Raw genomic sequence first — 27,552 nt, forward strand, 5'->3', positions numbered from 1 at the left:
TCTACCTGTGGTAGACAGAGAATTGGGTTTAATTGCTGCCATCTTGTCTTCATTGTGGAGGAAGGGGGAAGCCACCTCTCAGATGATGGGTGTGCCTGAATTCCTACAGGCAGGAGTTGGAACTTGGATGATTGGTTACTGGACTTGTCAGTCCTGTGTCTTGAACTTAGGAGACTCTTGAGTTTCCTATGACCCTGCCCCCTGACCTGACCCAATTTTAGGGTGAGACTGGCTCAGACACCATTATGCCATTCCTCATGCTCTGTGTCTCCAGTGTCTCCTGGCTCTCTTCCAGTCAACATGGGGTCCCACTTCAGCTCTCCATTGGGGTTGAGCTGGATTGTTGGTATTGTTCTGCCCTTTCTGTATTCTCTGGCTCTCATGGCTCAGTTTTCCAACAGTGTTAAGTATATTCAAAGGACTGTAGGCCTTTGTGAAAGGAGTCCACCTGCATTCACATTCCAATAAAGACTCCCAATTTGACCTCTCAAAATATGCCTTCTCTGTTACTCATGATCAAGTTACCTTACAACAAAAGCAAAACTTGAAAAGTGAAATCTGTATTTTCTTATTTTTACTTTTACATTCCACCATTCTCCTTCATCTTTCCTAACCCCATCCATACCCTCAAATTATAGGTAAAAATCTTTAGAATAAACTGAAATATGTGTATGTATGGAATGTATAGAAATTAAAACATGTATCTGTATAGAAATTAAAACATTATCACAATACTATATACTCTTTTCAGATACAAATCTCCAAATAATCTTTGCTATTCCCCTTATAATTTCATAATGTGTAGTATGAGGGCTTATTTTTGAAATGAGAAAACAAATTTTTAGGTCAAGTACTATATAACTGTAGATATCTATATGACTGTATCTCATTAGAGCTCAAAAGAGTAAACAGGACATGGAAATGTTGGAAATTAAGAACAAGTAGGATTTTTCATTGCAAACCTGAATTCCTTTGTTCAAACACAGTGTCAATACCCAAACTACCATGACCAGCAAGAGATGAAGGCTTCTTGATACAACAGAGGTTTCTAAAGTTGATAAAAGATAGCACAAGGAAGAACTTGGGCATGGCGTGAAGGAATCTGCAGTAGGAGTAGCAGGCCTTAAAGACCCAATCCAGTGATTTCCCAAAGAGAAAAATCTACAGAAATGGTGTGAACTTGCAAAGGCAATATACAGCCCGGATTACCTTCCTCCTTCCCACAAATCACTGAACTACTAAGGAATATATATATATGAATTATTATTTAGTTATACAGTCCTAAAATAAAGAGGAATGGGTGAAAACAAGTAAATGAAAACATTTACAATTTCTTTGTGATTCCTGATTTTTCTTCCTGTGGGGGGAATACTGCATTAACCTAACCCTCTTTTTCTTTTCTACTTATGTCTATTTCCAAAGCAAGTAACTAGAATTAGTGAGAGGGAGCTTTGAAATGATAAACTGGGCATGTCCAGCTTATTACATTGCTTCACTTTCTTCCTCTATTTTTGAGAGTGAGCTAAACTCAGGAAGCCTATGGCCCCTATTTCCCTTCAGATTGAAAATCTGCAAACCATACAACCTGACTATAAAACAATAAATATGCCAAATGGTACTTGGGGAAACAACACATGAGTACATTCAACGTATTCACTTGGAAAACTCATCTAGGTGTACAGTCATAATGTGTGCCCTTTCTGCTACTTATGTTATAATTCAGATTACATAATCAAGGGACCCTATCCATGTATTTACACAACTGTTTCACCTTAAAAACTTATTCTTAAATGACAAGGTTCTTCAAAGTGGAAAACTTTAATACTGAAAAACAGTTTGAGAAATACAAACATATGGGAGTGGCGCTGTGGCTCAGGCGGTAGAACGCTCGCCTTGAGCTGAGGATCTGAGGGACAGCGCCCAGGCCCAGAGTTCAAGCCCCATGACCGACAAAGAAAAAAAATAGAGAAATACAAACATAAATATGTAATATGGTATATATAAATAGTTCATATACTTTAATTTTATTCAGATAAATTTTATTCTTATTCTTTATATAGGTCACAAGTGTATATATATACACATGTACGTATGTAAATGTATATATGAGTATGCATATGTATATACATACTATATACATATATGTACAGACATACACAGACACACACATTACATTCAAAATTCTTATTCATGATGGCAATGACTCCTATTACTTGGGAGGTTAATTTTCTCTCACTAACAATTGCTTTAAATATAAGAACTTGGGTATTTTAGTTCTATTTAACAATGCTTTCAATTTTGCTAGCCTCTATTTCAAGTTATCTCTTTAATCATGGCCAAGTTATTAAAATATTTCAGCTTCTTCTACCATAAAATGAATCCTCCAACAAGATAATCCTTTCCTTCTGCAAAATTAAATGTAAAAGAAATCTACAGTTCTCCCAGCACCAGGCGCCCTTAACTGTGCCTCATAAATAATAATAATAATGTTTCAAAGAGTGGATGGCACCAAGTAAGGATTGTTTGCAAAATGCAATTTAAACAGATCACATTTTATGGCTTGCCATTTACCATAGTAGTAAATAGCAAATAGGCAGTTGTGCCTATGTGTATTTGCTGATCTGTCAGACACTGGAAATAAGGCCAGTGTGTTATCCCTTTATAAACCAGGACACGCATTCATTCTCAGGGAGAGGCATTAAGTTTTTATTGAAAGCGACAAGCCACTGCAGCTGGGGTGAACCACAGAAGGGGGCCCCTTTCATTACTATTTAACATATGCAAAGACATTTTTCAGACTGAATGCCTAGATTTTCTTTGCCCTCTTCTGCCAAGTGTTGGAGTCAGCATCCCCTTCTATGTCAGTGATTTTAGAGACTACCATTTGCTCATCCTATTTTATCTACCCACATCAGGCTCCAACTCAGCTTCATTCAACAGTTCTAATTATGTGAGTTCCTTCCTCCTGATTCTTCACCTCAATATCTCCAACATGATTTCATACTACAGCTTTCCCAACATCCTTTCCAGGCCCCAGATGGTAATTTCTTCACAGCTGAAATCTGCTAACACTCTTGAGATAATGTCCTTTACCCTTAGGAGTGGGAAAAGAACAGAATAATCACTGATTCTCAGTGTGAAACCTCTAAACATTTATGTCTTTCTTTTAAAAAAAATACTACAAAAAAATCCTGAGTCCTAGTGTTAGCTCTTATAAGTCTAATCAAAATTGCATGTGCTTTACATAATTGGATTAGTGTATATTTGTATATATTGTATTCTAATAAAAATTTATAGTTGTTGAAGTTTACTGCAAATCAATTGCTGTCTGAAAATAGAAATACTACTCTGAGATATATTATCTTAATTGGAAAACTTCCATTCAGGCTCTTCATATGCATCAGAAATACAGAGGATTTAAATAATCTGGTTTGGCTTGATATAGATCTTCCCAAATATTGGACTAGTTGGACAGATGATCGGATTGTGTGCTGTTAATCTGAACATTAGCAATATCATTGAAAATTGAAAAGACAAAAACAGTTAATTTTGTTCAAGAAATTAGAAATTATTTCTCTGTTCAATTGAATTTGTGTATAACCTGCGTAACATGGAGGATGTGGCATTGAGTTTCATGGGGAATTGATAGATTGTTGTTAGTAGATTGTTCTATTTGCATTGAAATAAAAATAATATATCACTTCTCTTCATATATGTATATTGTAGTTGACTAATATTAACACAAAACAAGGCCAACTCTATTCCTTGGAGATTATTCTGCAAGATAGTACCATTTTACAAGGATATGTCACAGAAGTTTCAGTCTCACCAAAGCATGGGGACAGTTTATGAAGGGATGGAGGTGGGTTCCATTTAACAGATATAACATCCACCAACTGGTTCTACATAGCATACAACATCATACAACTCAATTTGAGATTATTCAAAGTAGTATCTAAATAAAATCAACCACTATGCTTCCCTTGAGTGAGTGGGTTGGTGTTATCCAGCATTATTAACAGAGTAAGTATGATTAATATGTAGTTTAAAGCAAAGATTAAATTCTAGACACAATTTATCAAAAACAACATGAAAAGTAAGAGTGGAAAGAAAGCTTACTTCCTTCATCTGTTTACAAGCTACTCACAACAGTTCACTGTGGACGCTGCCATTCTAACCCGAAGGGTCATTCTTTCTTTTCTTTCAGCACACAAAATATTCAATCAAAATATTCTATTTCCACTGTGGATTTCCCAATTAATCAGAAATAAGGCATTGAAAGTCTTCTTGAATATTCTCAATACTGATGTTATCAAAGTCCAGTAGCTCAATATGCAGTGTATTTTTTAAATGATAATTCATGGCTAGAAGCCTAAGAAGAAAAGCACTCAAACCAAATATATATAAACATATATAAAATTCCATCCTCATCACATGTTTGTAATTCCAAATTTTGGGAGACTGAGACAGGAAGATAAGCAAGAAGTCAATCAAGGCTACATAACAAAACCCTTCCAAGTTTATTGATATTATTGTGGTGTTTTTCTTTAGCTTACCCAAATCTGAAATTATGCCAATAGTTAACCATGTGGAGTTTTATTCAATATAGACTACACAAATGAAAGTATATTAAAAGTTATACTTTGGCTAAATTGAGGTGACACTGAAAACAAAGAAGAAAGTATTTAATACTTGGAAGGAAGAATTCACTATGGATTGAGTATTGAAAGGTGAGGTCTGACTCTGTGTATCTTTCTCTGTCTTTCCCTCTCTCTCCTCCTCTCTACCTTCCCTCACATTCACAGGTAATGAAACATAATCAGACAACAATGTCTGGGAATATTTTCTGTACAAAGGATTCCCTGGGGACTCGTTTTATAGCTAAATAGAGCTATCGGTGTCCTTTGGGATTTCAGTAACTAAAGTGCTATTTTGATACAACTTCCTATGAACTTGATCAAGTCATCTACACTGTCAAGGCCTGTATCCTTATATTTAAACAGGTAATATTAAAGCAATATAACTAGAAGATAGTTTCACCTGGGTCCTTTACATTTCTGCTTAATCTGTGACTCACAAATTTGATATTTTGCACCACAATCTTTTCAAGAATACTTAACAAAGAACTTGGAAGATAAAGATAGGTCTCAGGGTAAAATGACTACATTTTACTGCTCAGAATCCTAACAATACTATCTTCCATTCAGAACAAAACATTGGCTGAATCCTGAACTTCAGATTATGCTCTTATGATCCAACCCTAGAATCCCTGGCCTTCATCTCATTGCTTTACAGGAATTTGGAGTTGGCAGACTGATTTAAATATCTCTACTGTGGTATCTGATATTTCTGAAGTAAACAGTGCTTTTTTCTCTCACCAGCATCCTTCTAGCGTCTGCCTGCATCTATGAGTCTGTGTCATGCTAACTCGTTAGCTTGGCAAGCAAAGAAAATCTCAACCTCTTCACAGTTTTTGATATATGTATTTCACATGGTTGTGAGAGCTCACATTATACATTTTCTAACTCTTGGTGCTAAGGTTTAACAACGAAGCACTCAAAACTTTTAGCTTTAGCATTATCAATTATAACCAGGCCACAGTTTAATACTTCCTCATAAATTTATCATTAGAACTCACCTTTCAAAAACTGTATTCAATTATATACCTCTAGGATTTCATATAGCTTAGCTTTCTTTTTCTTTCATAATTAAATGAATATCCAAGCTGATTAAAAGTTTTGCTTTGACTATGCTTAATAGTTCCACCTTTTAGTGCTTCCAGTTTTCATTTCAAAAAGAGATGCATTATGACATTGCATGGTCAAATAATTTTACAAAAACTGCTATACAAAGATTTTAATTCCAAAATTGAAGTGATAACATCTTTAGCCTAGAGAGTGTCATATATTTGCCAAGTGATTGTATAAAAACAAATTCAATATGAAGGGAGTATTTCAGGGGTAGAATTGACTTTTTTTCCAAGGTCAAGTATGTTACTTAACACCGAGGATATAACATAAACATAAATATAAAAACTTCTTACATATATATTCTGCTGTGAATCTGCTCATATAATAGATTTCCTATAACAATATTTACTTTTGATCAAACTGCCAAGCAGACAAGTAAGTAAATCAACCAGGCCAGTCAATCCATCATATAAAAACAATTAAATGACCAAATAAATAAGATTTGCTAATGATACCATACCCAATGTGGCATTTGGGTCCAAAGTATAACATAGATAAAGACCCTTTAATTTCAATTTTGATTATCTCTAAATATTTAGCAGATAAGGCAAACAGATTCAAGTTTAACTGCAATGTCCAGAGCAGCAACATAATCCTACTATGTGCTAAGTGTGCATTTGAGAAAGATGCCTTTGTCATTTGCCAAATAATGGATAGATCTGGGCAACAAATCCTATGGGAAGGTTGAAGCTAATATATATATATATATATATATATATATATATATATATATATATATATACATATGTATATATAATATATACATATATATTATATATATACAGAACTATATGAATACACTCAAAATGTGGTATATGAATGTGTGAAATACCATAATGATGCCTATTTGAAAAACTAACATGCACTCTAACAAGACAGAACACTAGGAGATGGAAACATGTCCTGTCTAAAGAACAGATGCTAGTGAGAGGTGATGGGCAAACAGAGAGGATGAGGGAGAAAAAATATGATCAAAATTCTTTAAGTGCATACATGAAAATGTAACCGTGAATGCTTGGTGAGACTGCTTTGAGAAAGGAAAGTGTGGAGGAGATTGAAGAAGGAGGTGATTCTGATCAGGGTGCATTATGTGGACAAATCTAGATGAAACCTTCTTTACAACTAATTGATGCTAGTTAAAGATGTAATCATTAAAATATTAAATATCATAGTAAGTGTATCTTTAAATAGAGTATCTCTCTATCTCCCTCTGGCTTAAAGTGTCAGTGTCGGTATTACTCAACTATAGCAAGACTAACAGGCTAGAAGATGACAGCTGTTGAAAGAGTAGTTATTATTCTCCCAGATCCCAGAAGGGGGCCTGCTTCACATGGTAGAGGAGGGAGGAAGCACCAGTGTATTTCAAAAGTAAGAAAGGAACTTGGAAAGCATGAACAGTAGTTTTTTCTATAGTTTTTTGGGAAGAAACGGACAGAGCAAGGTAAGAAAGCTTAGGATTGGCTAGTAGAATAATCTCAGAAGCTTGTGGGCACCGCAGCTGATGCTCGTCATTGATTTCACAGCTGCTATGGTTTGAATGTGTCCCCCTCGAGATTCAGGAGCTGAGAGTGATGCACTTCAGAGATAGGAATTTTGAATGGTGATTAGTCATGAGAGCGAAGCCTTGTGAATGGGATTCATTTCCCTTGTACAGAGCTTTAGGGAAGGATTGCTTCTTGCTTGCCTTTTGCCTTCCCCACATAAGGATACAGAATCCTTTCTCTGTGGAGAAGGCCACAATAAGGTGCTATCTTGGAAATAAGAGTTGTCCTTACTAGAGAACTGAATCAACTAGAGTCTCAATCTAAGACTCTTTGGCTTCCATAACTGTGAGAAAGAAACTACTTCTCTTTGCAAATTACCCAGTCTCGGGTATTCCTTTTGTTGTCGTTGCTTTGGGTTTTGGTTTTGGGTTTTTTTTTCCTCCACCCTTCCTAGGGTTTGAACTCAGGGCCTGGGTACTGTCCCTGAGCTTCTATTGCTGAAGGCTAGCTCTACCACTAGAGCCACAGCACCATTTCTGGCTTTTTCTATGTACGTGGTACTGAGGAATTGAACACAGGGCTTCATGCATGCTAAACAAGTACTCTAAGCCACATTCCCAGCCCAGGGTATTCTATTTAAAAGAAATTTTATTGTCAAGGTGATGTGCAGAGGGGTTACAGTTACATAAATAAGGTAGTGAGTACATTTTTCTAACTTGTTAGCCCTCATTTTTCTCCCTCTTTCTCTCCCCCATCCCACTCCCAAGTTGCACAGACCCTTTCCAACATAGGGTCTTGTGAGTATCATTGATGCAGTGGTTCCCCCTTTGTCCTTTGTCTCACCATTTCTTTTTACCAAAGCAGAAATTAGACTAGAAATTGGCTCTGTGGTGACGTGGCGGGAGAACAGTGCCCCCAACCATGAAAGCCTAATGGAGGGGTAGTGGCCACACTGTCTCCATATTATGTGGAAGGCACTCTGCTGGTGGGGCCTTGGCAAACTTTGCTATGACGAGCTCTAGAGAGGCAACTTTTCCTGGCCAGCAATATTCTGAGTTGCTAAGGACCAGGAACCAATGGTTTATCACACTCTGCCTCACATGAAAATTACTAGGTTATCTTAGTCATTGCTTATGAACCACTTATAAATATTTTGGCAATAAATGTCATGGAATCACATACTGAATTTAAATCCAAATTTTATCAAAGTTATATTCATCAGAGAAACAAAAGGAGTCAGAGTTTTCCCTTAATAGATGGATGGATTGGTAGGTATATATCCAATAACTCTATTTATATTCAGGGGAAGGGGATAGAAAGAGAGAGAGGGAAAGATATATTGAGAGATCTGTTGCAAGAAACAGATTGTGGAAACAGTTAGGCAGGCCCCAAATCCTAAAATCTTGTGCAGTATTGCATAGGGGAGACATCAAAATGCCAAGATAGGCACAGGCAGAATTTCTTCAGAAAATAACTCAGTTTGCTTATTGAGGTCTTTCGAATGACTGAAGCAGGCTCATCCACATGAAACAGAATAAGCTCCTTAACTTAAAGTCAGCTGATTATGAATATTAATCATCTCTACAAAATACCTTCATTACAACATCTAGATTAGCATTTGGTTGAATTACTGGGTTCTATAACCTGGTCATATCAACAATAATATTGGCTGTAATAGCCTTCATCATTTCTAAGGAATTGAAAATGGTTGTTTATTTTTTTCTTTTGTGTGTAGATTTTCATAATCATGAAGTATGAAAATGAGAATAAATTGAATCAAGAAAAAATTAATCCCCAAAAGTTATTTTCTATAACAAGAGCTATGGAAAGTTGTTTTCTTAAATAGTCACTTAACTCAGTTACTAAATGAATAGCAAATACAGAATCAATAAATTAAAATTGTATGAATGCATTTTGTAATACTTGACACATATTTCTTTTCTTTGCAACTCCTGCTTGTAGATTTACTTTTTCACTGAAGTAAAATATTTAGTCAGTTAAAGAGAAATGCATTCTTAGAATTAAATGTTATGAACACAGATAACCTTTAGTATCTAAATAAATGCATGCTAAAAACAAATACAATAAATAAAGAAAAGCAGAGTATCTTATTTAGAACTACAGGTCTTTTAAGGTTCAATTCACATAAACAAAATATTTCTTTAACCACCTATATAAAAAATTTTAAATGAAAATATTTAGAAGAGTACAGATAAGGGATTTATATCTTCTTATTTACTTTTAATTATATTTTTATTATCACTAAGTTGTTGTACCAAGTGTTGCCATTTAACAAATCAGTTTATGTATACAATGCTGCTTGATCAATATCACCTCTTTGAGCATTCTCTTGGCTTATGTATGCTTAATGTTTAAATACATCCTAGCTTTTAATAGCATAGTTACATAGAAAAACTTTTCTATTTGTTTGTTTCTCTGACAAAAGGAAAATTCAGCACAGTTTATTGATAGTAATAAAGTGTTCTCTCCACGATTACATAGTCAAGTCTACTTACTAAGTAAGTCACTAAATTGGTATTACTCTTCTTTGTACAATTTCAGTGTTCAAAATGAGCAAAATGTATTGAAAAGGGTAAGGAGAACAATTAGTATGCGATAATAGAGAAGAAAAAATTCAAACTTCAAATAGAAATTTTATATTATCTTCTATTTTAAAGAACATACACACATCTTCTAAAGCATAATCATTACTAATGTAGAATTACAATGGCTTCAAATTTGTATATTGTTCTTTAGAAGATCACAACTCAAAAGGCAGAATTTTTAAAAACACAAGGGCCATGTAGAACAAGAAAATTCAGCCATTAAAATTAAGAAAAATCAGGGTTGAGAAGGTGGCTCAGTGGTAGAGCGCTTGCCTTGCATGCCAGAGGCCCTGGGTTCGATTCCTCAGCACCACATAAGCAAAAAGAAAAAAGCCGGAAGTGGCACTATGGCTCAAATGGTAGAGTGCTAGCCTTGAGCTGAAGAGCTGAGGGACAGCACCCAGGCCCAGAGTTCAGGCCCCACAACCGGACCCAAAAAAAAAAAAAAAATTAAGAAAAATGTACCTGTGTAAGAGTACCTGAATACCTGTTTAATGTCTCAAGCTGCATGATCACTCTTTATATAACACTGTGATTTACCAACACTATCTATTTAATAAAAAAAATTAAGCCCTGCATGTTCTTCAAGACTCTCACTGGCATTTCTATGCATTAGAACCCAATAAAATCCAGAGTGCAGTTGTTTCTTTTTCATAAAAATTTTGCAGAAATTACTTACTCAGTGTAGATCCACACAGCACAACATTTGATCAAAGTTAATTTCCATAAATTTAAAATTTTCTCTGTGCTTCAACTTTGTTTCCTAAAATACCTAAATACTGCCCTTTTTCTAAATTTCCATGATGAATATCTTTTCTTTTTCAACTGGTAGCTCAAACTTCTTACTTGTCCGATGTACAAGGAAGGCTACAGAAGTTATAGCTCACATAGAGATTTTTATTTACACTAATAAAAATTTAATCAGAGTTCTTTTGAGTTTCAGTTTGAAAAATGCTCAATGAATATTATGCCTCCCTATTAGTAATCTGGCCCACATAATAAATACATAACATTGTTGAGGGAAAAAAGGATTTATCTGTATCACTTTTTCTTTGATTAAAATTAATCTACTGATGTTTCCCTAGCTTCCCTGTTTGTTTTGAATTTTATACATTGTCTCTAAGCTCCTGTTTTCTCAGTCAACAATTTGATATAGTACAATAGAATTTCAAAAAAGAGCTACGTCTGCTCAGAGACATATCAAAACTGCCTAGCAATTGACAAATCCCAACTCAAAATGTAGGTGCATTTACTCATCACAGTTTTTCATTGGTTTAAATTAAGAACTTGGGGAAAATGAAGGAAGCTGAATGGGAAGGCAAACTTGGAGCTTTCAATACACCATTTTCCAGCTCTATGATTGTAATGGAATTCTGGCTTTCTCCGCCCCCAAAATTCTTCAGTAGTATGTATATGTATTCATAATAGTCAAAAGCTTTGTAGGTAAAAAGACAGAAGTATATAATAGTTCAGGAAAAGAGATTATAAAAATAGTCAAATTAAGAAATTATTATCATCAAAGAGACTTTTCTTTAATGTTCTGAACAAGGAAGGAAAAGAAGTTGGCAGACAAATGTGCTTAAAAAAAAGATTTACTCTTCCCCTAGAAAAGTTTGTCAATGAACGCACCGCGCACCGTGAGCAGTATGTTCGTGGTGTGAACAGTCAGGACAAGAGAAGTACAGAGGGGATTGTGGAAGTTTTGAAATTTATGCTACAGAAGGAATGCCATCTCTGGCCTCACTGACACGTTAGCTGAAGAAGCATTAAAAATATTTATCAAAGCAAGGAAAAGCTAACGCAAATCCTTCTCTTTTGTCTGATCCCAGACAATTTCATTTCAGAGAATATCTAAAACTAGCCAAAGTTTCTAACCTGACACCAATATTAGTCCTTCATTAATTTGCAGGAATTGAGCTGTAAAGAAGCCTGAAACTGCTTTCCTCTGTTGTTTAGTTGTGACTCATATTTTTCCATCTAAGGCTAGATTTCAAAATATAGTTCAGATCTTTCTTTAGAGGGAGAGCTGTCCTGGGTGCTGAAGTACATACCAAAGAATATTCAAAGAGCTCTCTCTCCCCATCTGCCAACCAATTTTCTTTCCTTTTTTTTTCTAACCAGCCAAGTATTATCTAGGGTATCCCGAAAGAATTATTTAACATCTGGAAGTCTTTATTTTCTTACGTGGTAAACTGAAGAATAATGGCCGGCTTGCAGTGATTTTGTGGATTAACTGAATGTGATGGGGAAACAAAGGGCTTATCACATTGTCAGATTCAAAGTAAGTACTCATTAATATTATAGCTACTCCTTTTGACCACTATAATTACTATTATTGACTAGGTGGTTGTGTTGCTTGGGTAAGATCTGATTCTTCTCAAAAATTCTTACTTTTCAATTGATAGTCTACTTAGAAATATAATATGAGCAGTAAAATGATAATATATCCAAAGAAATATAAATGAAGGAGCAATCAGTGGAAAGCAGTAGAATGAATATCTGACGTTTTCAGTTCATTCCCATTGACCCTTCCTCTTTTATATTTCTATTCACACAAGTCTCAATTCTAATTCTCACTTCATCTGTCTCTTTGGTGAAGAAAAATAAATAACCTCATCATTTATGTCTCAAATCTATATCACATCCCTGGCTTACAAAATACAAAGGCCACATTTATAAATCAAGTCAGAGAGAAAACATATTACAGTGTGGGTATAAGTTGAATCACTGACAAGACATAGAGGCTCTGTCATAAGCAGCTATATAAAGCAGAAAGTTTTAAAGTAAAAATAGTTCATTTCTTAACCACCATAGCTAGGACAACAGACCCACTGTCCTAAATATATAAAAGTCCTAATGTGCTTATAATTCTTCCTAGAAACCATCTTGAAATAGATGAGTCAGTGAACACAGAATACTAGTGAACTTATTTAGACTCTTGAGTTCCACATTGCAATTTTGATAAAACTAAATGTTTTGTGAGCAGCATGATTCCTTCAGACACAATTTCACATGGAAACATAATTAACATAAGAAAAGCTATTTTGGCAAAACGAGTGGGGGTTAGGAAAAGACTTTCAAAATCCTCAAAGCCCACAGCACTGCACACACACACACACACACACACACTCACACACGTGTGCATGCATGCACGTGCATGCACACACGCACATACACACACACACAGGAATGCAGGTCAGCTATGTTTTAAAATCCTTGAGACCCTACAGAACACAGTTTGAAAACCATTGATTGCTTCAGTAAGTTTAAAATGTAGCTGTCCAGGTGATAGTTGTGACACGGTTAGGGATGAGGCATCAAAACACAATTTGTCTCTATACCAAATCAATTTGGGGATCTGGACATAACTTTGGGGTCACAACAGTATCCAAGTTCACTATGCTGGTGTATCAAAACGTCAAGTGAAAACTGAAAAACAATATTCACCTTTCCAATTAAACTGGCTTAGGTACCATCAGTTTAAATCGATGTTGGTGCCCTGGGTATTGTATATACGTTTATCTGAACTAGAGAAGGAAAGGGAAACAACAAAACGGTGAGACTAAGGAAAGGGGGAACCTATACAACAGTGATACTCACAAGACACTATGTTGGAAATGATCTATACAACTTGGGGTGGGGGGGTTGTTGGGAAGGGAAGTGAAAGAGGGAGAAAAACGAGGGAAGGGGTAACAAGTAGACAAGAAATGTAACCACTGCCTTACTTATAACTGTAGCCTCTTTGACAATAATTTTTTAACCTACATTAGTTTTTTTTTTTACTTCTATAGGTACAGTATCCTATACGCTATATACAATTCTATTCAATCATTTACAAGGTTGATGGCAGATATGTCTTCCATATTGAAGATGGAGGGAAGGCAGTTGAAAAGACTGAAGACACAGAAAATGAACAGATTTGAGACTTATAGTATGAATGGGGATTTTCAAAGGATAATTAAATTAATACATTTGGGCTGCTATATCCTATCATCATAGACTGGTTGGCTTGAAAAGTGAACACTTACCTCCCAGAGCTCTGCCATTTAAAAGTTTGAGATGAAGTTGCTGGCCTTTGTAGGTTCTGCTCAGAGCCTAATTCCCTGATGAAGACTGCCAGCTTAAAGTCACCTCATGGTGAAGATGCAGCCTTGGTATCATCTGGAGTGGATTATATGGATTGCTAATCCTCCTCATGAGGACTCCACTCACGTGACCTGGTTATTTCCCAATGTCCTGCCTCATAATACCATTACAATTAGGGAACAATTGCAGCCCACAATTGCATAAGTAAAATAATCGGCAGAATCATTTCATATTTATGCCATTTTACTCAAAGAGTAAGTAAACTTATTCTCCTCCCCCCCCTCCTCCTTCCCCTTCCCCCCCTCGCTCCCGCCTTCCCCCCTCTTCCCCCTCACCCCCTCTCTCTCCTGGCCACTCTCTCTCTCCTCTCCCCTCTCTCTCCTCCCCCCTCTCCTCCCCCATCTCTCTCTCCTCCCCTCTCTCTCTCTCTCCCCTTCCCCCCTCCTCTCTCTCTCTCTCTCTATTTTTTTCTCTCTCTCTCCCCCTCTCCTGCTGTTCCTGGGCCTGTTCCTACTTGAACTCTGGGCCTGAGTATAGTTTCAGCCCCTGATCCCAAAGATGTTATTGATAGTTGATTAGTTCTGTCCTTCTAGGATTTTAAGGTGATTGGAAAGTGACTGCATTAAAAATGGCAGAGAGGAAAAGCATTCAAAACGGAGGCAGAGAGGCTATGTTTTTCTACTATGTTTACTTAATTCATAGACCCAAATAAGCAGTCAGTACTTTTCAGAAAAAAAGAAGTTTAAGTGCAACTGTTACAATACTACATTGGAGTTACACAATTTAAGTTAAAAACCTATGCCTACACAAAACCTTGAGTAAGGATATTCATAGGAGCATTATTCAGTAATGCCAAAACTTGGAACAAGTTTTCCCCAGTAAGTGAGTGGATAAATAAACTGCAGTAGACTCAAACAATTATATATTATTTTAGTGATAAAAAAAATGACCTGTCAATTCACAGGAATATACTAAGAAACCTCAAATATGTAATAAGTGAAAGAATACAATTTATAAAGGCAACATACAGCATGATTATTGTCACATGACTACAGAAAGATCAGTAGGTTCTAGGACCTCTGAGGGAAGGCAGGGGAAAAATAAGCCCAGGGAAATTTTAGGGCACTAAAATCATCCTATCTTTGTTTTATTAATAAGTTTTTTAATTGTGAAAATGCCATACAGAGGGGTTACAATTACATGAGCAAGATAATGAGTACATTTCTTATCAAGCATTGTTGCCTTCTCCTTTGTTTCCCCTTCCCATCCCTTCCCATCTCTCCCCCACCCCCTAGCCCCCACGCCAAAGTTATAAAGTTCGCTTTCGACATAATATCTTGTATATCTCATTGTTGCAACGGGTCCACCTGTGTCCCTATTTAAATGATTTGTTTTTTCCCTTCCCCTCCACAAATTATACCAACAACAAATACAGTGAAAACAGGGGTTATACAAAAGCAACAAAAAAAATCACCTTATATATATGTTAGAAACAATAGAAAGAAAGAAAAAAACATTTGAGTCCTTATCTTGGGTTTCATCTCGCCTAACATCAACTTATCTGACCATTTCTGCTTGTCTAAAACATATACTAGTTATTGCAAATAAGGGAAACCATAGGACCTATGTTTCTTTGGGACTGGCTTACTTCACTGAATATAATTTTTTTCCAAGTCTTTCCATTTCCTAACAAATGGGGCAATGTCATTCCTTCTTACTAGCATTTGGATACATGAGGTTACACACTTGTCAAAACCTATGTAACAGTATGGCAAAACATATTAACTGTAATATCAACTCTGTGTTTTAACTAATGAAAAGGAAAGAGAGAGATGGGGAAGTAATGGCAAGAATACAAAGAAAAAGAAAGGAAAGTTAGAACAAAGCAACAAAGGCAACGCTACAATGACCCCATAAACTTTTCATCATTAACTTAAAGACTGTCATTTTATCTGGTCAGTACTATTAGGTCTTGTTAATATTTTTTAATTTTTTCTTTCCTGTTAAAAATCTTTATACCACACCTTCTGCAAGTTAATTCACAAATGAATCATTGCAAGTAATAGAGTAAATTATTCCTTACTACAAGATTTTTAGCAGTCTTCCACTTAATTAATTTATAGTTTTCAAGAATAACAATTTATGTATCTATTGGCTTTTTAAAATAAAAGTAATACAAAGGCAAAAGTAATTTCAAGGCAGACACAAACAGACACACACACACACACACACACACACACACACAAAGATACAAACACTTGACAAAAAAACAATTCTTCTGCTTTTCACTCCAAAACCAATTGACCCTGACAGAAAAGTCTGTGAGAACTCTCTTTAAGGAAAAGGGAGTTTCAAACTCAAAAGTTCAAAAATAAAATGAGACAAGTAATAAGTCACCAATCATGATATGATTATTACAAATATGCTAAAAAAAATTAAACAGGCAACCTTAGTACGAGTATACTTTATTCTGGGGAGCTTTCAAGTAAACAGCTGGCCTTTGAACTTAATTCTCAATTTAATGGACCTCCAAATCGCTGAATAAACAATAAATGATGTAAGGATGAGAAGAGTTGAGGGAGAGGCAGGATTTTGCATAGAGATTGGAGGAGGGGGAAGAGGGAGTTAAGAAGGAAGGTGAAAGGATTAATATTCAGTGTTATTTTTATTGCAAACATTGGCAGGAAGATAATGAATTCTAAGCCTGGCTCCTGAGATGCAGGTTACCTCCATCCAGCTGAAGGAGGCATGAATAATTAATAATCCACTTCAAAGTTCACAACCCCCATCTCCTCCCTCAGGTAGTCATCAAGAGAGGCAACAGTCAGCTAATGGGAGGATTGCTTAGTACATCTCATGCAAATTGAAGCTCCTCTGCCTCCAGGTTTTCTCTCCTTTGCCAGCTCAAGAAGCAGCTGGTTCCCTGAACTCCAGGAGAGAACATTTAGCCTCTTTCAACCACAAATCAGCCACCAGTCTTACCTTCTTTAAAGGTTCAAAACACTGCAGGGGTCTGGACATCAATCAATGATTATGTTTTTCACTCAGCCTCTGTACTCCCAAAGTTACTGTTGAAGAACCAGGTCTGTTACCCAATGCACAAGGACCTAATTTATCACTCCACTTCAAATTAAACTAGACATCCATCGACAGTCTTAAAAAAGGGGACTTTCTTGCTCAATGACCACAAATATCAAGATGGTACACTTGATGCTTTTGATGTATTTTAAAGTTTCTCCCAGCAAACTCATTTTCACAGTTTTCAAACTTAGTTATCACACAAAAGATGTAAGAAATTTGTTAAAATGGAGGCTGCAGACCAACTCTTCAAGTTTGTTTGTTTCTTTTCTTTTTGGTTTTAGTTTATTTGTGTCAGTCATGGGGCCTGAACTCTGGGCTTGGATGCTGTCCCTCAGCTCTTTAGCTCAAGGCTAGCACTCTATAACTTGAGCCACAGCACCACTTCTGGCTTTTTCTGTTTATGTGGTGCTGAGGAATGGAACCCAGGGCCTCATGAATGCAAAGCAAGCACTCTACCACTGAGCCACCTTCCCAGCCTGTGTTATTATGGATACTTGCAAGGGGAAGGGAGCCAAGGGAGGAAGGGTAGAAGAATGAAGGGAGAGAATAATGAGAGAATGTAGGCAGGAATACATGCTGTATACCACAAAATTGAAGAAACTAAGGGAAGAGGTGGGTGGAAGGGAGGTGAAGATGTTGAAGGGATTACACAGATCAAGATGCGTGGTAGCCCAGCACCAGCACAGGTGGCTCACGCCTATAATCGTAGCTACTCAGGAGGCTGAGATCTGAGGATCATGGTTCAAAGCCAGCCCAAGCAGGAAAGTCCATGAGAATCTTATCTCTAGTTAACCACCCGAAAACTAGAAGTGGTGCTATGGCTCAAATGATAGAGCTAGACTGTTTGCCTTGAGCTGAAGAGCTCAGGGACAGTGCCCAGGACCAGAGTTCAAGCCCCACAACCGACAAAAAAAAAGATGCATTGTATACATAAACTGCTTTGTTAAATGACCAAAAAAACCCCAATAATGTTCTAAAAATTAAGAAAAATGAGGAAAGGGGTGAGTTGGGGGGGGGGGTGAGAATGTTAAAAGGAGTGACATTGATCAAGGTGTACTATATTTTTTGAACAGCAACTCCTTTGTACAACTAAAAATATTTTTTTTAGAGCAGACCAAACAACAATTCAAGAAATTATTATGATGCAAATTCTTAAGACAGACTTTGAAAAAACTAATACCAAATTGCCATTTCCTTGTTAACCCCCCCAGAATAAATGTTCTGTTTACACTATTAGATTTTGTGTTTGTTTGTTTTCATCAAATCATCAACGTAAAGTACTCAAAGCATCAACACTGAAGTTGATTTGAAAGAGCAAGCCAGTATGTGTATACATCAAGTCATATACATGAACATCTTAAGGTGGTTTTGTGTTTGTTCATTACTTTTGAAAAAAGCCTCCCCAAAATGACTTACCAAATCAACATAAGAAAATCAAAAAGCATCGGGATTTTTGTTGTTGTGTTGTTTTTTGTTTGTTTGTTTGCTTTTGTCGGTCATGGGGCTTGAACTCTGGGCCTGAGCACTGTCCCTGAGCTCTTCAGTTCAAGGCTAGCGCTCTACCACTTGAGCTACAGCACCACTTCTGGTTTTCTGGTGGCTTATTGGAGGTAAGAGTTTCACGGACTTTCCTGCCCAGACTGGCTTTGAACTGCGATCCTCAGATCTCAGCCTCCTGAATAGCTAAGATTACAGGCATGAGCCACTGGCGCCTGGCTCGATTAAGCATCATTTTATGTGATCAGATGCACATAGCTATTGAGCTCTTGTGATCCTTTCCTAAGAATATCCTCCTTTGCTCTCACAGTGATTAACAATAACAGATGTTGGCAGGAATGTGGCCAGAAAAGAATGCTACTGTACTGTTGGTGGGAATGTAAACTTGTTCAACCACTCTGGAAAGCAGTTTGGAGGTTCCTCGAAAAATTAAACATTGAGTAAATGCCTTATACTTCTGTATCCACCAAGCTTCCAACACTAAATAATGAGCACATTCTAATTTGGTAACTTAAAAATAATTTAATAAATGAACTATTTTAAAAATGAGGGTGTTTGTTAACAAATTACATTGACCAGTGAAGGACCACTATGGCTTGAATATTTGTATTTGAACATGCATGTTGAAATTCCATCACCATTTTAATGGTACTGGAGCCTTTAAATAGTGACCTCCCTTACAGAGCCCCCGTCTGGGGAACAAATTAATACCTTTATCATGGGAGCAGTTGAATTCATTATCTCAAGTACAGGTGGTTATAAAGCAAGCCCAGTCCCTTGGGCTCACTCTCCAGTACTCATTTGCTCATCTGCATTTGCATCACAGGATAGTTCAGTACCACGGTTCTCCTCAGTGTGCCAAGTTAATGTTAATGTTATTTTCCTTGCTGGGCTTTAGAGTTATTTGTGGCCTGTTACTCCTTCTTTCTTGTTTCTCCTGTTTGGAATAGGAATGTGTATCCTATATCCTATTACTGTGCCTTGAAAGAAATCACTTATTTTGATTTTACAAGCTCAAGTCTGAATGAATTCACCTCAAGATAAATAATGCCTTGCATCATCCATATCTGATTCAGAAGAGAGTCTAGATATTGGATTTTTTAACTGATTCTGGGATGAGTTAAAACTTTGGAGCTGTTAGGATAAAATGAATGTATGTTGTATTTAAAAAAAGGACTTTAGTTGTGTTTATACTCTATTGAGCTCATATTGAAATTTTATTTTATTTTATTGGGACAATGTTAAGAGTTCAGACCTACCTTCATAAATGAATTAGTGCTGTTATTGTGGGAGTGACTTCATTATAAAAGCAAGAATGTGAGTTTCATTGATTTAGCTAATCATCCTCTATCCTTCCTTCAGGGACTGATAAAACACAAAGGCCCCAGTCAGATTACAGTACCTGTATTTTGGAATTTCCAACCTCAAAAACTGTGAAAAATAAATTTCTTTTGTTTATAAATTTACCCAATCAGCAATAGTCTGTGATATTCATAGACTGTACACAAAAAGTAACTAAAGAAGTCTTAAGAATAGTATAGCCCCAAAGTACTCTTTTTGAGAGAGATATGTGTATGTGTGTTGTGTGTTGTGTTGTTTTCTCCCTCTTACCTTACTGTCTTATAATTTCATGAATTTCTGTCACTTTCTTAATACACTTGAGATGATTTTGAGGGCTGGGTCACAATCACATCTTTATACTTAAGACCAATCCTTGAGTATAGGAGGTACTAAATTAATTCTATTAAAGAAATGTGTAATTTTGTAGGATCTAACATCCCTCCCCACCATACACATAAACCATTTTTCATGTACAAACAGGGAAAACAATCATTGAGAAGAGAATTAAAATGCCTCAGGCCCAAAGCAGAAGAATCTGAGAATACTGGCTCTTCAGATTAGTATTCTCCATAGTACTCTGCAAGTCCATCAGTTTACATATAAATGAGATCAATGAATTTTCTTATCCTATCTCTGCAGGTTTTCTCCACAAGTGAGTGACATTTAAGATGAACAGTAATAAAAAGAAATTTTCTCCTGATTTGAGAAAAAGCCTTTATATGTTCTATTCATTAATACATATACACTTGCAACATTATCAATATTAATTATTTTGAGTGGACTGCTTCAAGAACATAGGAAGGCAGGAAGGGTAAACAAAGGAGGAGGCTGCAATGCTTGATAAGAAATGTACTCATCATCTTGCCCATGTAATTGTAACCCCTCTCTACAGTATTTTCACAATAAAAAAAAGAAAAAATATATATATAAATAAAAAAATAAAAAAGAACATAGGAAGGCAAAATGAAAATGTTGGCTGTTATATTGAGATAAAGATACTTTGTGGAAGAAGGTTTTCATCGACTACTTTCCAAAACTTCTAAGAAATGGGGGTGACAGAAATTCCTGTATTTTTGTTTTTTCAAATCATCATTGCCATTTGTTCTCTAACTAGGTAAACCAAAGAGTGAGTTTGCTCATATTGATATAGTGCCTGCAGTTTGTAAGGATGTTAAAATCTATGTTTTTTTCTAACTGATTTTAGCAAAAAAAAAAAAAAATTAAAGGAAGGATACATTTTTGTCATGTCACTAATAGTCCAGTATTTATAGCAAGAAAAACTCACCTATAATACTAAATATGTCTATTGAAAGCAGGTTGATTTTTTTTTATCTCTAAGTGTATTTTAGATATGAATCCCTTGTCTGATTGCATAGCTGGTAAAAATCTTCTCCCATATTGTGGGCTTTCTGTTCATCTTGCTAGCTATGTCATTTGCCGTGCAGAAACTTCAGTGTGATGTAATCCCATCAATCCAGTCTTCCTTTGATTTGCGGTAATTCTGGATCTTTACTTAGGACATTTCAACCCAAGCCTAGGAGCCTTATTGTTTTTCACTACCACTTCTTACAATATTTTCATAGTTTCTACTTTTTTTTAATTGTGAAAATACTGTACAGAGGGGTTACAATTACATGAGCATGGTAATGAGTACTTTTCTTATCAAGCATTGTTGCTTCCTCCTCTGTTTCCCCTTCCCATCCCTTCCCATCTCCCCCCACCCCACGCCCCCCCAGCACCCCCTCTCCGCAACAAAGTTGTAAAGTTCGTTTTTCGACATAATGTCTTGTATATCTCATTGTTGCAATGGGTCCACCTGTATCCCTATTTAAACAATTTGTTTTTTCCCCTTCCCCTGCACGAATTATACCAACATCAAATACAGTGAAAACAAGTGTTATACCGTGGGGAAGGGACATACAAAGCAACAAAGTAATCATCTTATAAATATGTTAGATACAATAGCAAGAAAGAAAACCTATTTGAGTCCTTATCTTGGGGTTCATTTCGCCTATTGAGGTCTTTGATCCATTTTGAATTGATTCTGGTGCACAGTGATACATAAGGATCTAGCTTCCATTTTCTGTATGTGGACAGCCAATTTTGCCAGCACCATTGGTTGAAGAGTCTGTCTTTCTTCTAGCCTGTTTTTGACTCCCTTATCAAATATTAGGTGCTTATCCATCTGCTTATACGTTCATTTCTGGGTTTTCTATTCTGTTCCAGTAGTCCTCCAGCCTAATTTTGTGCCAGAACCAAGCTGTTTTTACTACTATGGCTTCGTAATAAAGTTTAAAGTTTGGTATTGATATTTCTCGAACGCTATGCTTCCTTCACCCCAGTAAGAATAGCGATTAGCAAGAAAACTAAATAACAAATGCTGGGGGGATGTGGCAAAAAGAGAACTCTTCTACACTGTTGGGGGGAATGTAAACTTTTTCAAGCACTCTGGAAAGCAGTATAGAGATTTCTCAAAAGATTTTAGTCTGTATACCTAGAGCTTCCCTATTACCCAGCAGTTCCACTCTGGAGCATTTATCCAATAGAACACAAGCATGCCACACAAAAGCTACCAGCACAACCATGTTTATTGTATCATTGTTTACAATAGCCAAGATATGGAATCAACCCAGATGCCCCTCAGTGAATGAATGGATCCAGAAGATAAGGTATATATATACAATGGAATTCTATTTTCCCATCAGAAAGAATGATAATGTACCATTCATAAAGAAATAGAAAAACTTGGAAAAATTTATATTAAGCCAACTAAGCCAGACTCAAAGTAACATAGGTTGCATGGTTTCCCTCATTTATGGTAACTAAAATGTGCCTATAAATCTACAACTAAACACAATGGATGGTTTTTTTAAAAAATACGCTGGGACATGATAAATTATACAGGTCTCTAGACAGTCACACAGTGAGACCAAAGGAGAGAATCACAAAGGCTCAATAGCTATATTCACATTTTATGAAATGAGCTCCAAGAAATAGGAACAACAGGGGCTGGGAAGGTGGTAGAGCGCTTGCCTTGCATGCATGAGGCCCTGGGTTCGATTCCTCAGCACCACATAAGCCAAAAAAAAGCCAGAAATGTTGCTGTGGCTCAAATGGTAGACCGCTAGCCTTGAGCTGAAGAGCTGAAGGACAGTGCCCAGGCCCAGAGTTCAGGCCCCACGACTGGACCCAAAAAAAAAAAAAACGAAATAGAAACAACAGATTTTTGTTGTTGCTGCTGCTGTTTTTATTGTCTTTTCCCTTTGTCTTGTCTGTTAGTTTGCTTTGGGGAGGGCAAGAAGGGACACAGAAAAGGTGGGACAAGGGATAAATAAATGCAGAAGTGGTACTCACTAGACACTATGTGTAAATCAACTACATAACTTGTGGGTGGGGACAAGAGGGAAAAACTTTGAGAAACAGAGAGACAGAGGAAAGAGGTCACATGATTTAAAAAAGTACTCATTACCTGACATATATAACTGTAACCCCTCTTTCTATCACCTCTACAGTAACAATAAAATATTTTCTAAAAAAAGAAAGCCTGTTAAGATAGTAAAATAGGTACAGGAAACAATCCCATTTAAAACTGTAAAATATATTTTTGTATATTTCCCTAAGTCTATGTTTCCAAAAAGAGCATTCTCTAATCTCAATTGTTTGGTTCAATAGTTTATTGAGTCTATATGTATCATTACTAATAAAGCAACTGATATCAATATTAACTAATACCTACTTATGAACCAGATGACTAACCTATATAGTTTAATTTATCAACCTTATTTATAGCTGAAGAGTATAATGCTGAACTAAAATTTAAATCTAAACTTGTTTTATTTGGAAATATGAGCTCATTTTATTTTGCTATAGTGGGTGCTACACATAGTATAATATACGACACTGTAAGAACACATTATTATGAATTTTCTGGTATTTTGATTAATTATATACTTTTAAGTTTTTACACTCTTAAGGATGACTGCTTTCTCTAAGGTTTGATTTGGTGAGAGTGTATTTCAGAAATTATAATGTAAATCAGTAAAAAATCAATATTATATGTGATCTGATTTATAAACCTTTTGAGTTAAACAAAATATATTTATCATTAAATTTTCACTCTCAAATACATCAACATGTGAAATGGAGACATTGTGTTTGAAAGATGTGTTTGCCTATTGAGAATTTCATAAGTCTCTGGAATAATGAAGTCTTGCCTCTGCCTGAAAGTAACTGTGTAGCTAGATCAGAGTGAAATAAAAAAGAGAGAGATTTCTTTCATGAACAATATATATGTTTCATCAAAAGAACAAAGAAACAGGGCTCTAAATGCTGGGTTTTCTGGTCGCTAGGATATTTGAGATTGTCAAAAGATGACAGGTTCTGAGGTTCCTGTTCTGAATTTCAAACTTCTGACACACAGCACACAGCAGACACTAAGAAGGACCTGGACATGAGAAAGGACATGCATTCACTGCTCATTATATGAATAGAGCTTAGTCATGAAATATACATTACTTCACATGAGACAAGATTTGTTATGGTGCATTCCTCTGCCATAATTGTAAGCGATGGAAACTATGTCTGTTAGTGGTGTTTCCTTTTGTTCTTGTTGCTGTCTCCAGATGGGTTTTAACACATTGCCTGGGCTGGAATTAACACTCTTGAATTCAACCACCTGAGTGCTGCAATTATTATGACATTAATCTATCCATTCATGGTGATAGCCATATATAATGAGATACACAATGAGACTTTAGAGAAATAAATGATTTTATGCCAGCAAAACATGATTCTACTTAGAGTTTTTAAAAAAAAACAAAAATATCCCAACAGATGGGACATACAAAGCAACATAGAAATCATCTTATAAATATGTTAGAAACAATTGCATGAAAGACAAAAAACACTTGAATTCTTATCTTGGGGTTCTATAGACATGATCACCCACATAAGATAGAGAATCACGGGAGTTGATTTTTCTGTTTCAATGAAAGTATTGACTAGAGAAAGTGATTCTTCCAAAGAACACACAACTATCTTGGTCCCATTGGTAAGACATTCCATAGAAAGAAGGGAGAAACAGGATTTCAGTCAAAGGACCTTAAAGTGCTCTAGTCCCAAAAGCATGTCTAACGATTATCCAGTTCTGTTCCATTCAGCAGGTAATTAATCTAACTGCCCTTGTTCAGAGTCAATGTTCCACAAACAACCTTCAGTTATGATGTATCATTCCAGATTTATCTGCTGGCAGGTTAAGAACAGGCTGCATGTGGAAATGTTGAAGATTCTCACCTATGTGACAGAATTAAATTTTTCATTGTAAATCAATAGAGGGGCAGTCTGGTTACCTACTGCTTTCCCAGGCCCATCTGCCTATAGGGAGAAGAAGGACTGGTCGGACTGACAGGTCTTCTGGTCAACACAAAAGTTACATCTCTAGGAGGAATTAATGAATCCTTATTAAGATTTTATGCATCAAATCAAAACAACATTGAGATACTGCCTCACCCCAGTTAGAATGGCAAAAATCAAGAACTCTAATAACAACAGATGCTGGAGGGGATGTGGACAGAAGGGAACCTTACTACATTGTTGGTGGGAGTGTAAATTTGTTCAACCACTTTGGAAAGTAGTATGGAGGTTCCTCAAAAAACTCCACATAGAGCTCCCCTATGACCCAGCAATCTCACTTTTGGGCATTTACCCAAATGTTTACAAACGAGACCACACTAAAGCTACCAGCACAACTATGTTTATTGCAGCATTATTTACCATAGCTAAGATATGGAACCAGCCCAGATGCCCCTCAGTAGATGAATGGATCAAGAAAATGTGGTATATATACACAATGGAATTCTATGCCTCCATCAGAAAGAATGACATTGCTCCATTTGTTAGGAAATGGAAAGACTTGGAAAAAATTATATTAAGTGAAGTAAGCCAAGCCCAAAGAAACATAGGTCCCATGGTTTCCCTTGCAATATCTAGTATATGTCTGAGTCAAGCAGAAAAGGTCAGATAAGGTGATGTTAGGAAAATGAACCCTAAGATATGTATTTAAATGTTTTTTTTTCTTTCATGCATTTGTTTCTAACGCATTTATAAGATTATTTCTTTGTTGCTTTGTATGTCCCTCCCCCACAGTATAACCCCTGCTTTCACTGTATTTGATGTTGGTATAATTTGTGGAGGGGAAGGGGAAAAACAAGTCATTTAAATAAGGATACAGGTGGACCCGTTGCAACAATGAGAAGTACAAGTTGTCATGTCGAAAACGAACTTTACAACTTTGGTGGTGGGGGAGGATTGGATGGGAAGGGGGGGGGCTGGGAAGGGATGTGAAGGGTAAACAAAGGAGAAGGCTGCCATGCTTGATAAGAAATGTACTCATTAGGCCGGGCGCTGGTGGCTCACGCCTGTAATCCTAGCTACTCAGGAGGCTGAGATCTGAGGATCGCGGTTCAAAGCCAGCCCAGGCAGGAGAGACCGTGAGACTCCTATCTCCAATAAACCACCAGAAAACCGGAAGTGGCGCTGTAGCTCAAGTGGTAGAGAGCTCGCCTTGAGCTGAAGAGCGACAGCGCCCAGGCCCAAAGTTCAAGCCCCACAGCCAACCAAAAAAAAAAAAAAGAAATGTACTCATTATCTTGTCCATGTAATTGTAACCCCTCTGTACAATATTTTCACAATAAAAAATAACAAAAAGTAAGTAAGGCAAACAAACAAAAAAAAAGATTTTATGCATCAATTTAAATCTTGGTTCCTAAAAGGGGTGTGGTAACTTCTGAATCTGCAACCCGAAAGGTAAATTCTAAACCATGATATATTTACTGAAAGTTCCCTGTGGATTCTGTAATAACTAAGTAGAAATCTGGGGACTGAAAAGTCACATATACTCATTCTTTTATAATTCTAGACGTCATAAGTCCAACATTGCCCAAATCAAAGTGTATTTGGGGTTATACTCCTTCCAGAGGGCTTCAGACAAAGAACCTAGTTCCTCACCTTTTCTCTAGATTCTGCTGCTTCATTCCTGGTATTTGCTAACCTTGGTCCCTTCCTGCCCTTTGAAGCCAGAGATGTAGCATAGCATGTGAGGAAGTGGTCATGTTGCCTTTGTCTGTCTCAGATCTCCTGCAGCCAGATTCTTATAAGGACAGGTAAAGGTGTCTAAAGCTCACCCAGATAATCCAGAATAATCTCCTTCATTTAAAGATCTGTAACTTAATCACATCTCTTAGACCTCCTTTGTCCTAGGTTGTAGGTATCCATTATTCAGCCTACCAAGGCAAGCTTAAAGACTCTGGGAATAAAACCCTACTGGACTTTTAAAGCTGTGAGTGCATAGACCTTTCTGTAATTTTTGGTCTGATCATTTTGACATTTTCTTAGGAATTCTACAAGCTTTAGCCATCAGTCAGAGTTCCAATACAAAAGAGTATTCACCACTAAGGTTCAAGTTTAATGAGCAATGGACAGGTTTAACACAATGGATGTGAGATGTTCAGTGATTAGTGATGATGAGGTTTCTACCTGACTCCTGAGTGGTGGGCAAGGAGAAGAAGACAAAGTTATGAGAAACTTACAGAAAGAGGAAGCATGGAGGCTGGTCCATCCAACAGGAGCGCTGTGGTGGCAAAACAAAGCTGCTTCTAGAGGTAGCTAGCCAAACCAGAGATGAGTGAGGAACAAGGACCTATATACTTT

Source organism: Dipodomys spectabilis, unplaced genomic scaffold, assembly GCF_019054845.1.
Source record: "Dipodomys spectabilis isolate Male_0828 unplaced genomic scaffold, ASM1905484v1 ptg000157l, whole genome shotgun sequence".
NCBI classification, from domain to species: Eukaryota; Metazoa; Chordata; class Mammalia; order Rodentia; family Heteromyidae; genus Dipodomys; species Dipodomys spectabilis.